The sequence below is a fragment of the Enhydra lutris genome, unplaced genomic scaffold (genome assembly GCF_002288905.1).
Source record: "Enhydra lutris kenyoni isolate GAN:26980312 unplaced genomic scaffold, ASM228890v2 scaffoldscaffold39, whole genome shotgun sequence".
NCBI lineage: Eukaryota > Metazoa > Chordata > Mammalia > Carnivora > Mustelidae > Enhydra > Enhydra lutris.
The window spans coordinates 17,382,685-17,394,335 of NW_019154123.1; positions in this window are offsets into that span (position 1 = coordinate 17,382,685).

Here is an 11,651-nt window from a genome sequence, read left to right on the forward strand (position 1 = left end):
ATGTGTATATATCAGTCGATGTACATGGCAGCTTTGCCATTTGGTGGAAGAATGAGTGAGTGTTCTCTAGGGAGGATATCGGTGAGGACCATGGGCAATAAGAGAATTTGAATCTCTACCACCAGTAAACAGAGAAGTGGAAGGAGAAGAATTAACGAAGGACTGTGTGAGACTGCACATCCACGCAGAGCAGCTTCGGGGTGTAAATGGTTGAGTGCGTGTGGTGCAAGGACAGGAGTATTCTCCGACCCTCTCCCCTCTGCTGTAGACCAGTAGACGGTCAGGAAACAGTTCTTGACAGGACACAGATTGCACAGCTCCGGGCAGCAAAGGTAGAATGTCCCCATATGTGTGTTAAGCATAGTGCCTCACACTCAGTGTATAATTCCCTAATGAGTAGAGGAATTGGAGTATCTGTCACCTACCTGAGGACTCTGAGAAGGAGCCGAGGCTGATCTGATTGGGTGGGGGTGAGAGCTGAGGCAGTGAATGAGTAGGTGGAGGCCCGGACCTGATAATATGGCAGATCAGTGCCAGTGTGGCTGCAACTATGAGCATAGTGAAATTGGGAAGTTCTGCTTGTATTTATAATATTGAAATACTGGAAACAATCTAAATGTCTAACCATAAATTATGGAGTGTGCAATCAATGAAAAGTTACACAAACATAAAGTTGCATGAAAGATGATGCAACAGTACTTTCAATTTTCTTCTTCCTGGACACATGAAACACTCCATTTCCCAGGCCTCCCCACACTCTGCTTTGCTGTAAGATATGGCCTCATGAATACAAAGTGATAAATATTCTTCTGGGCTCAAGCATTTAAGAGCCCATGCATGATTCTCTATCACAGTCAAGAAGACTGTGTGTTGAGATGGAAGTGCCATAAAGTTCAAGGTGCCTTCATCTCTAAGTCACCACATGGCAGATAGCTGCACAAGAGTCACTAAGGACCATAGGGGGAATTGGGTAAATAAGGAAAAAAACCCATATTATGTTAAGTTTCTGAGATATGCTTCTGATACTGAAGCATAACCTATCCCATACCAAAGAGGCAACACAGAAAATGTTTCAAAGCACAATATTTAGAGAATGCAAACTGACTCTTAAGTATGGACAAAGCGAGATGTTTCAGTTACCATACTGAGGTTATGAGTGTTTCCTTTGCATTTTTCTTCTTTACTCCTAAACTTTTTTTTTCATTGTTGCTCTACTGTCTTTATAACTAAAAATAAAGTAATGTGACAGAAGGAGGAAGAGAGGAAGAAAGGACAAGAAATTGGGAAGGCCCTGTTCTCATTTCTTGCGCTCTCATCTCTGAACCTCAGGGTCCCATTGGCTTCCTCTGAACCATCCAGCACCTTATACAGACAACTTCTATTTTTTATTTTTTTAAGATTATATCTATTTAAGAGAGAGAGATAGAGAGTGAACGAGCACAAAGTTGGGGGAGGGGAAGAGGGAGAGCGAGAAGCAGACTCCCACTGAGCAGCAAGCCAGATGTGGGGCCTGATCCCAGGACCCTGGGTTTACAACCTGAGCTGAAGGCAGACGCTCAACCTACTGAGCCACCCCAGCACCCCACACAGACAACATTTTTATGATAACAGCTATGTGTGAGCACCATAAAAGCTTATATACATTATGTCCACACAGAAGTCTATAAAGTGGGACACCTAGGTGGCACCATCAGTTGTGTGTATCAGCTCAGGTCTTGGTCTTGGGGTTGTGAAATTGAGCCCTATGTTGAGCTCCAAGTTCAGCATGGAGTCTACTTGAGATTCTCTCTCCTTCTCCCTCTGTAGTCCTGCTTGTGCTTTCTCTCTGTCTCTAAAAATAAATAAATTTAAAAAATAAATATATTAAATATAAATATAAATAAATAAATCTATTTTTATGGTTATGTAGCAAGTTAGTGGCAGACCCAGGATTCAAATCCAGGGCAACCTTCCTCGTAACCAGCCTGTTCAGCTCTACAACTTAGCTGACTAGTAGATGGGGAAAGAGTACGACGTTGAAAGATAAGCTTCCTTATCTTTCTGCTTTGAAAATCCACTTTGTTCCCTACCTCCCACCGGATAGCCGGCTTTCTGTTTCCTGAGCAGAGCTAACTTTTACCTAATGTTTATATCTTAACCCGTTTATGAACGGCAAAGAGGCAGCAGTAATGGTTTCCTATGTATGTGGTGTGGCTGCAGAGATCCATGTGGAAACAGTTGTGTTCTTCCTCTCCCCAAGGCCCTGTCAAAGGAATTGTGATGTGATGATGAGCTCTGCACCCGGTAGAGGCAAACAGAGCTGCTGAAGTCCCAGTTATGCCTCCTATGAGCTCTATGACCTTAGGCAATTCTCTTCACATTTCTGAGCCTCTGGTTTCTCCTTTATAAAAGTGTCATAATCTCTGCCTACTTCTTGTGAAAACCACATGAAAGGAAAAGCTCTGTCAGTGTCAGAGAAACAAAAGATAATGTTATTATTTTCTATAGAGATATGGGATCAGGACTTGGAGAGGGAGGCACAGTTGGTACCTGCGTTAACTAGAAAAGTATCTTATTTCCCTCACTGCTATCTGTTATGGTTCTGGTGCTCAGAGCTGGCTCCCATTTGATCTCTTTCTCTTGTATAGCCAGGCCTCATTTGAGCTCCCTGAGCTCTGAGAGGAGAAGTGGATGAGATGAATATCTGTGTTTGAGCAGACCCCTCACACGCTGTGTTTCTCCTCCCCTTCCACAAAGTTGTCCCTAGGAAGAGACATCTACTTCTTTTTTTTCTAAATTAATTAATTTATTTGACAGAGAGAGAGAAAGCAAGAGATGGAACACAAGCAGTGGGAGTGGGAGAAGCAGGCTTCTCGCTGAGCGGGGAGCCTGATGCGGGGCTCGATCCCAGGACTCCAGGATCATGACCTGAGCCAAAGGCAGACACTTAAAGCCTGAGCCATCCAGGTGCTCCAAGACATCTACTTCTTATCAAATAACTCTATGCTCTCCTAGCCCTCCTGAAATTATGTGGGGCCATGTGACTGAGTTCAGACAAAGGGTTGTAGGTGGGAGTGATGCCCCCCTCTTCTAGTCTGATGCACTTAAGAACCAGCATGCATCCTCTTTCTCTCTCCTGCCCTGCACTGAAGAGGATGACCAGATGGCTCAGCTACAATTCAGAAGACTCCATTGGTCTGGCTCTCTGAGACTCAGTAAATAGACCCTGCCAGTTGAGATGGGACATGTATCATGAGCAAGAGGTAAATTCTACTTCATGTTGACTAAGATTTTGTGGCTGTTTGTTACCAAAGGAAAGCCTCTCTTCTCCTGGCTAATGTAGACTAGGGCATGGGTGATTGGTTCTCCGCAGAGAATCTGAGTGTGGGAAAAAACACAAGGAAGACATCCCGTGGCATTTGCTCTTGGCTGTGAGAGCCTCCAAATCACTCCTCTTTGGCATACAAAGAACATAAAATGTTTTTAGAAATATAACTCCTTCATTAAAAATATTAAAAACACAAGTGTCACAGAGAGATAGAGAAGGAGGGAGGGAGGGAAGAAAGGAAGCAGGGATAGAGAGAAAGAGAGAGAGGAAGGGAGAGCAAGCTGAGCCGATCAGATCATTCCAGTCTTTTGATGGTGCCCCTGAAAAGTCTTGGTGAGATGTGGGAAGGCAGCCAAAGGGGGCATTGAGCAAGATGAGTAAGTGGGGAAAGATTAGAGCAAGCCTGCAGAGAAAGAAAAACAAAACAAAACCTCCTTGTTTCTGGGCTTTCTTGGCTATGCTTCTTGCCCTTGGTTTCATCATTGGTTCAACAAATATTTATTGATGTGCCAAGCAGGGTTCTGGGGCTGGATATCCAGCTTGAACAAAACACAATGTCTGTCCTTGTGGACCATACATTTTATCAGGGAGCTGGAGAACAAACCAACAAATATGTGTAAATGTGGTATGTTAAAGATGACACATGATGGAGGAAAAGCAGGGGGAGGTGATAGAGGATAGGATGGCTCCAGTTTCGAAAGGGTGGTCAGAGAAGGCTTCACTGAGAAGGTAATCCCATCTGAACAAAAACCAAAGAAAGTAAAGGAGCTAGCAATGCGGCTGTCTGAGAGAAGTATGAAGCACGACAAGGAAGACAGTGTGGTTGGGTTGAGTGGCAGAGGAAGAGAGTAGGAGTGGATGAAATTCAAGAAGAACTGGGGACTTTGCTCAGAGATGGGAAGCTATTGGAGCAAATGAATGTTATGACCTAATTTACATTTTATTTCGCTTTAATTCCAGTTAGTTAACATACAGTGTAGTATTAGTTTCAGGTGTACAAATTAGTAGCTCAACGCTTCCATGCAATACCCGGTGCTCATCAGGACAAGCACACTCCTTAATCCCCATCACCTGCTCCCCACCCACCTTCCTTCTGGTAACCATCAGATTGTTTTCTATAGTTAGGAGTCTGTTTCTTACTTTGTCTCACTCTCTCTTTTTCCCCTTTGCTCATTTGTTTGGTTTCTCCAATTCCACGTATGAGTGAGATCACTTGGTATTTGTTTTTCTCTGACTGACTTACTTTGCTTAGCACAATACACTCTAGATCCATCCTTACTGTTGTGAACAGCAAGATTTCATTTTTTATGACTGAATAATATTCCATTATGGATATTGCTATTGATACATGCACACACAACCACCACTTCTTTATCCATCCTTTTATTGACGGACACTTGGGCAGCTTCCGTATCTTCGCCGTTGTAGGTTATGCTGCTATAAACATAGGAGTGCTTGTATCCCTTTGAATTAGTGTTTTTGTATTTTTTGGGTAAATATCCAGTGGTGCAATTCCTGGATGATAGGGTAGTTCTATTTTTAATTTTTTGTTTTCCACAGTGGCTGCACCAGGTGCTTTCCCACCAACAGTGCCTAAGGTTTCCTTTTTAGTTTTGACTTGCATTTCCCTGATGATGAGTGATATTGAGCATCTTTCCATGTGTCTCTTGGGCATCTGTATGTCTTCTTTGAAGAAATATCTGTTCATGTTTTCTGTCCATTTTTAATTGGCTTATTTGTTTTTTGGATGTTGGGTTTTATCAGTTCTTTATATATTTTGGGTGCTAGCACTTTATCGGATATGGCATTTGCAAATATCTTCTATTCGGTATGTTGCCTTTAAGCTTTGTTGATTGTTTCCTTCACAGTGCAGAAGCTTTTTGTTTTGATAGAGTCCCAATGGTTAATTTTTACTTTTATTTCCCTGGCCTGACAAGACCTATCTAGAAAAATGTTGCTGTGGCCGATGTCAGAGAAGTTACTGTCTGTGCTCTCTTCTAGGATTGAGCTAATTTACATTTTAAAAGGATGACTGTGGTTGCTACATGGGTAGGATTGCCAGATTTAGCAAATAAAATTTAATCATGTCCAGTTAGATTTGCATTTCAGATAATTTTGAATTATAATGAATAATTATAATTGAATAATAATGAATAATTTCTAAGTAGAAATAGATCCCATAGATATATGGGATATCTTATATCTGTGACATATCTGTGATATATCTGTGATGTCTTTATACTAAAAGAATGATCTGTTGTTTATCTGAAATGTGAATTTAACAGAGTGTCCTGTATTTTATCTGGCAGTCCTATACCTGGAGAAAGATTGGGGCAAGAGGAGAAAGCTGGATCAGCTTGGGTGTTGCAATAAACCAGGCAAGAGATGAGGATTATTCAGACCAGGGGGGGTGGTGATGGTGAGAAGTTGTTGGTTGGATTCTAGTATATAGGGTCCCCCATGTACTCTCTCACTCTTTCTCTGGCCTTTTCTATGAACTATTTTGATTCATTTTGCCATCCAAACTTAGGAGGATGTGGGTGGGGGCCATTTGGCATAGGGGAAGGATGTGGGTTTAACCGCAAGTTTCATATAGTTTTAGAGAATGCATGAAAATAGAATTAGTCACTCAAAGGTAGAAGGGAGCCAAAGGCCAGTGACAGTCCTGAAAGAGCTCCCTCCCTTCCTGCTCAGGGACACAGTGATCAGCCCTGGGGAGTTGGGAAAACGCATTGACATGACACTTCCTTTTTGGTTTCTTCTCCTTAGCTTGGCTCTAGCAGACACATCCTGGCTTCAAAAAGAGTAGAAGATGGCCTATGGGGGAATGGTGACAGTAAGTGGATCTTTGTATTTAGTATTTTTGTTCTGTACTCAGATCTTTTGTTCTGAGCCAATATGCTGAGGATATTCTTAGAGAACAAGCCAACCTCTTCTGGATTGTTGGAGTTGCGGGCAGGGAGGGCCCCTATAATGTGTGCTAAGTGCTAGGTGTGTCACTCACAACAAGCCAGAGCCAGACATTATCACTTTCTTTCATGGTAAGGAACTGGCACAGAAAGGTTCAGCAGCCTCCCCAGGAGCACTTTGCAGGACCCACCAATTTTCCATCGTCATTACTGAATCCAACAAAAATCACTTCAGTGCTAATGAACTGAGAACTCGAGAGGAGACGATATGGCAGCTGTACAGTTTCTATTCCACAGAGTTTCAGACCAAGTGTTTGGTCAATAAGAGACCCTCATAAACATAATCCTTACCAGCTGGCTTCCCTCCCTGCCTGCCTCCTGCTTCATTCCTTCCATTGTTCAGCAAAAGTATATTGAGCATCTTCTATACGCCAGTTCTATGCGAGGCCCGAGGATTCACTGGTAAACAAAAACCAAGCTGTGAAGCTGAGGTTTGAAGGAAAAGGGTAATTCATCAGGTCAGAGGTGAGTGATGGGGAAATTGTTTCATGAGGAAAGCTAGTGCCGATGGGCTGTGGCAGGAGGGGGTGTGGCTAATAGTAGGGGGTGGAAGAAGGCTGGAAGGGAGACAGGCAGTTGAAGGATGCTGTGTGAGGGTGTCCAGCAGGTTATGATTAAGGACCTCAGTTTTTATCCCAAGAGCCAGGAGATGCCATGGAAGTACTTTACACCGGACTGTGACATAATCAGCTTTGCATTTTGAAAAGATAAAACCCAAAAGTCTGTCACTAGAGAACTGCTTAGATCAGTTAGGATATATCCATGTGGGGAACTCCAGGCATCTGCTCAAAAGAATGAATATAATAGCATGATCTCTAAAAACATTGTTTAAATGTAAGAGGTGCAGAACACTGCATTATCTACTATCATTTGTGTAGGAAACATGTACATATAAACAGTTGGTTCTTGTTATTCATGGTACTTATATTCTATAAAGTTGCCACAAACACTAAATTAGTTTAATATCTGCTAATAAAAAGTTAAGTTCCTGCCAGCCTTGGTCACAACTTTTTCAGCGACTGATCCATACATATATAACCTGATTTTATGTGTGTTTCTGTTTGCAAACATCTTATTTCATATATATTACTGATTATAAACATTGAACTCACGGCCAACAGCGCCACGACTCATGCCTGAGAGAAGCTTATCCAGCATGTGTATTTTCTCCAGGAGACACAGCACAGCCTTCCTGCTCATAGGAGCACTAGACAACATTTTAGCGCTGTGATTGGAGGCCATTTTGAACAGCAAAATCATCAACAAAAAGCACAAAAATGTGAAAAACCCGGGACCAAACAGACGGCGAAAAGGACAGTTATTTATGGTACGAGAGCCAAAACCAGAAGGCAGAACATCGCCTCGTGTGACCTCAGCTGGGAACATGTGTGTTGGGCAACCCAAATCTCTCACATCTCTGTAGAAGTCTGCAGACGACTGTGGACATGCTTGGATGTTGCTGCCGGGGTTAAAGGTTAGCAAGTAGATGAATTTGCAAATAGGGAACCTGCGAATATGGATGTCAACTTTTTAGAGGAAAGAAGCTCAAACTTAGACATACATTGCGAAAACAAAAATAATACAAGAATGTTCATCAATACTTTACCCAGATTTACCTATTGTTAACATTTTACCCCATTTGATTTATGCCCTCTGTCTCCCTCTCATGTACAAACACACCCACCCATACAAATGCACACACACATTTTTTTTAATTGTATGGGAGTCAGTTATATACATAATGGTATATAATGGTATATAAACATAACCCTTTACCCCTGAATATGGCAGTATTTGTTTTCTAATAAGGGATTCTCTTACATAGACACAGTACACTTATACCAACTTTGATAGCTTTAGCATGAATATAATGCTTTTATCTAATCTACCAGCCTTCTTAATTCTGGAACACATTTACAGCCTTTCTTTGTGTTTTGTGATACTGATGTTTTGTAAGCATCACTTTTTATTTTATTTATTTTTTTTAAAGTTTTTATGTATTTATGTGACACACAGAGAGAGCACGCGCACAAGCAGGGGCAGCAGCAGAGGGAGAGGGAGAAGCAGGCTCCCCACTGAGCAGGGAGCCCTACATGGGGATCAATCCTGGGACCTTTGGATTATGACCTGAGCCAAAGGCAGATGCTTAACCAACTGAGCCACCCAGGCGCCTCTAACTGTCACTTTTTAAAATAACAATATTTGGGGTTTATCTGATGCTTCCTTATAGTCTGGATATGCATTCTCCCCCAGAATTCTGTGTACAATGTATTTGCTCTAAAGCACGTGGAGTACCTTTGAACGGAAGCTAAGGACAATTAGCTAGTGACAGGGGGATTGTCTTTGGAGAAGACAACTGGTAATCTGGAGGAGAGAATGGGGAAGGAGGGTGACTCTTCATTGCATACACTTATTTGAATTGTGCATTGGGTGTATGTGTAGTACCTTTTCAAAAACTAAATTTTCAAAATCCTGGAAGGTCAGTGGGTCTTGTGTTATTACCCTCCCCCTCCCCATTTTCCATATGGAGAAACAGGCTCAAAGAGGGCAAGTGAGCAGCAGGAAGCCTCCACTCTGGGTGCCATGCCTGCTGTCTGTCCCTCAGACTGCTCCTCGGAAACTAGACATGCGCATGTTGCCCTGAGTGCTGCAAGAGAGGAGAGCAAGGGGGGTGTCAGGCAAGGCTTCCCCTTCCCGCAGAAGGACACACCTGAGCTGAGTGCAGAGAGGTGAGAAGTTAGCCTGTAACCAATGGTGCCAGGACCAGGGGAAGGAAGGAGGAAAGGGGAAGCAGGAAGGAGGGTATTTCAGACAGAAAGTGCCTTGGATCCAGAGGGTAGCAGACTGGTAAGTGTACACACCCCATCAGATACACACAGAAAATTGGGATCTTCCCTAGCAGAGCCCCCCTCTTATGTAGTGGGGATGCCTGGGCTTGCTTTTCAACAATACTGTCTCTTCCCAGTCAATAGTCTCTTTTCAAGCTGAGCAGTCCGTCTACTTGGAGTTGAACTCCCTCATGTGGCTGCTTTCCATAGACTCTCAGAAAACTCACTCTGAGCTCTGTCTGTCCCTTTCCCTTCCTCACCTGAAGATGTCATCTGGCTATCTGAGTAAATAAGGACCCTTACCATATCCACTGACGTGGGGACCCTCAGTACACTCAGATCCTACAGAGCTCTGCTGTTTTCTGTGAAGAGAGGGGCATCGGCTCCTGTCAGTGAACATGAGTGCTGGGATTGGTCCCATATGGCTTCCTGGGGCAAATGTGCTGCCAGAGCCAGTACATCATTTGCAGAATTCAAGATAAAATAAAAACACAGGATCCCCTTGTTCAAAAAGTAGGAAAAAAGTACTACTATGGGTACTAAAATAGTAAAGTATTCCTTTTTCTTCTGAGGTCCCTCTCTTTACTTGTTATTGTGTTTTTTATTTGCTATTTAATGACATTTCAAGTAAAACAAAATAAAAATTTCATACTATTATATTAGTATGACCTTTACCATTCATCTTTATATTGTGCAATGCCAGTTTTAAATACAAAATCCAAAGCATTTAAACTAATATGCAAAATCACAGGAATTATACAATTTCTATTTTATAGATTGGGCATGCATTTGTATTTTACTCACACCCAAAAGTGGAAACTTTGTGTAAAACCAGCACTTCAGTTTTACCTCCTGATGTGCTCGCGTTGTACCAACATTCTCTACCTTCACCTTAACTGACTAGTAAACAGGGGCTGAATGTGAAATGAACGATGGGTTTCCTTATCTTTTATCTGTCATCATTTTCAAAGTGAGCGATTGGCTAATATAGGGAAGTAACACAAGTAAATAAGGATATAGTAATAAGGACAAGTAAATAAGGTCCTTGGTGTTTGTGTTCCTTAGAAAGCCACTGCCTTCTTTCTGCATTTCAAACAAGTTCAGGTTCAAATGGAAAACAAGTCCTCTTGGAGCTGTCCTGCTTACTCAGACACAAACATAACGTGCTTACCTTGTCCTAGCTTGGAATCTTGCTTAAATCTCACACATCGTGGGTCTGCTGGAAATCTGTGCTCCCAGTACATTGCAAACACTGTATGCATATGCAGATGGGTGGCAAGGAACAGGAGGCACACATAATGCACATCGTTCATAAAATCAGTTAAAAGTCCAAAACAGGTGGGACGCCTGGGTGGCTCAGTTGGTTAAGCAGCTGCCTTCAGCTCAGGTCATGATCCCAGTGTCCTGGGATCGAGTCCCACATCGGGCTCCTTGCTCGTCAGGGAGCCTGCTTCTCCCTCTGCCTCTGCCTGCCATTCTGTCTGCCTGTGCTCGCTCTCTCTCTGACAAATAAATAAATAAAATCTTTAAAAAAAAAAAAAAAAAGTCCAAAACAGGAATAGCAAAGAATTAAATTGATGCTTGCACGGAGGCCCCATCAGAAGATTACGGGGATCGGAGCACATGATAAGCATTTTATGGAAGACGTGTATAGTAGGCATGACCCATGTCATATTAGAACGAGGTCAGCAAGGACCAAAGACACACGTATCACAGCTATCTCCTCTGCTCATGTGCACCCTCGTTGTCCCATTGGATCTCACTTATTAAACACTAGTTCGAAGATAACGTTATTCAGAATTTCAAAATGGTGACAGGCCATTAAAATAAATGTGGACTCTTCTGAGTGAGGGGCTTTAGGCGATCGCACATGTCACACGTCCATGAAGCTGGGCATGGGGAGGGCTGCCCACTTCTGTTTCCTGCCTGCCGGGTGTGGTGAATAGAATGGTTCAGCTTCAGCAAACACTTTGGACTAGGTGGATAAGGGCCACATCTAGGAAGAGCAGAGAGAAAAGATGGGATGGACCCGGGTCTCTCACACTTTATCAGCCCTGGATAGCCAACCTCCAGGCTTTTACATGACAGGATAAATCTGTATGTGTGTGTTCTCTCTCTCTCTCTCTTTTTTAAAGATGTTATTTATTTATTTGAGAGAGATAGAGCAAGAGACAGCATGGTAGGGGGTGGAGAGAAGGAGAAGCAGACTCACCACTGAGCAAGGAGCCCAAGGTGGGGCTCGATCCCAGGACCCTGAGATCATGACCTGAGCAGAAGGCAGATGCTTAACTGACTGAGCCACCCAGGTGCTCCCTATGTGCATGTTTTAATCCATAATTAAACTGTGCATTTTTAAGCTACTGTAATGCCAAAGCCAATCCTACATGATATAGCATCTTTGTGTTCTTTCACCTGGGATACAGAAACTTCTCATGAGCCACTCAGAAGCCATGAGGATCCAGAGATGGGACCTCTGACTCAAACCTCCAGCTATCCAGCTAACTCCAACTGTGGCCACTGCGCCATTTTTCTGTGCCATGTCTGAAG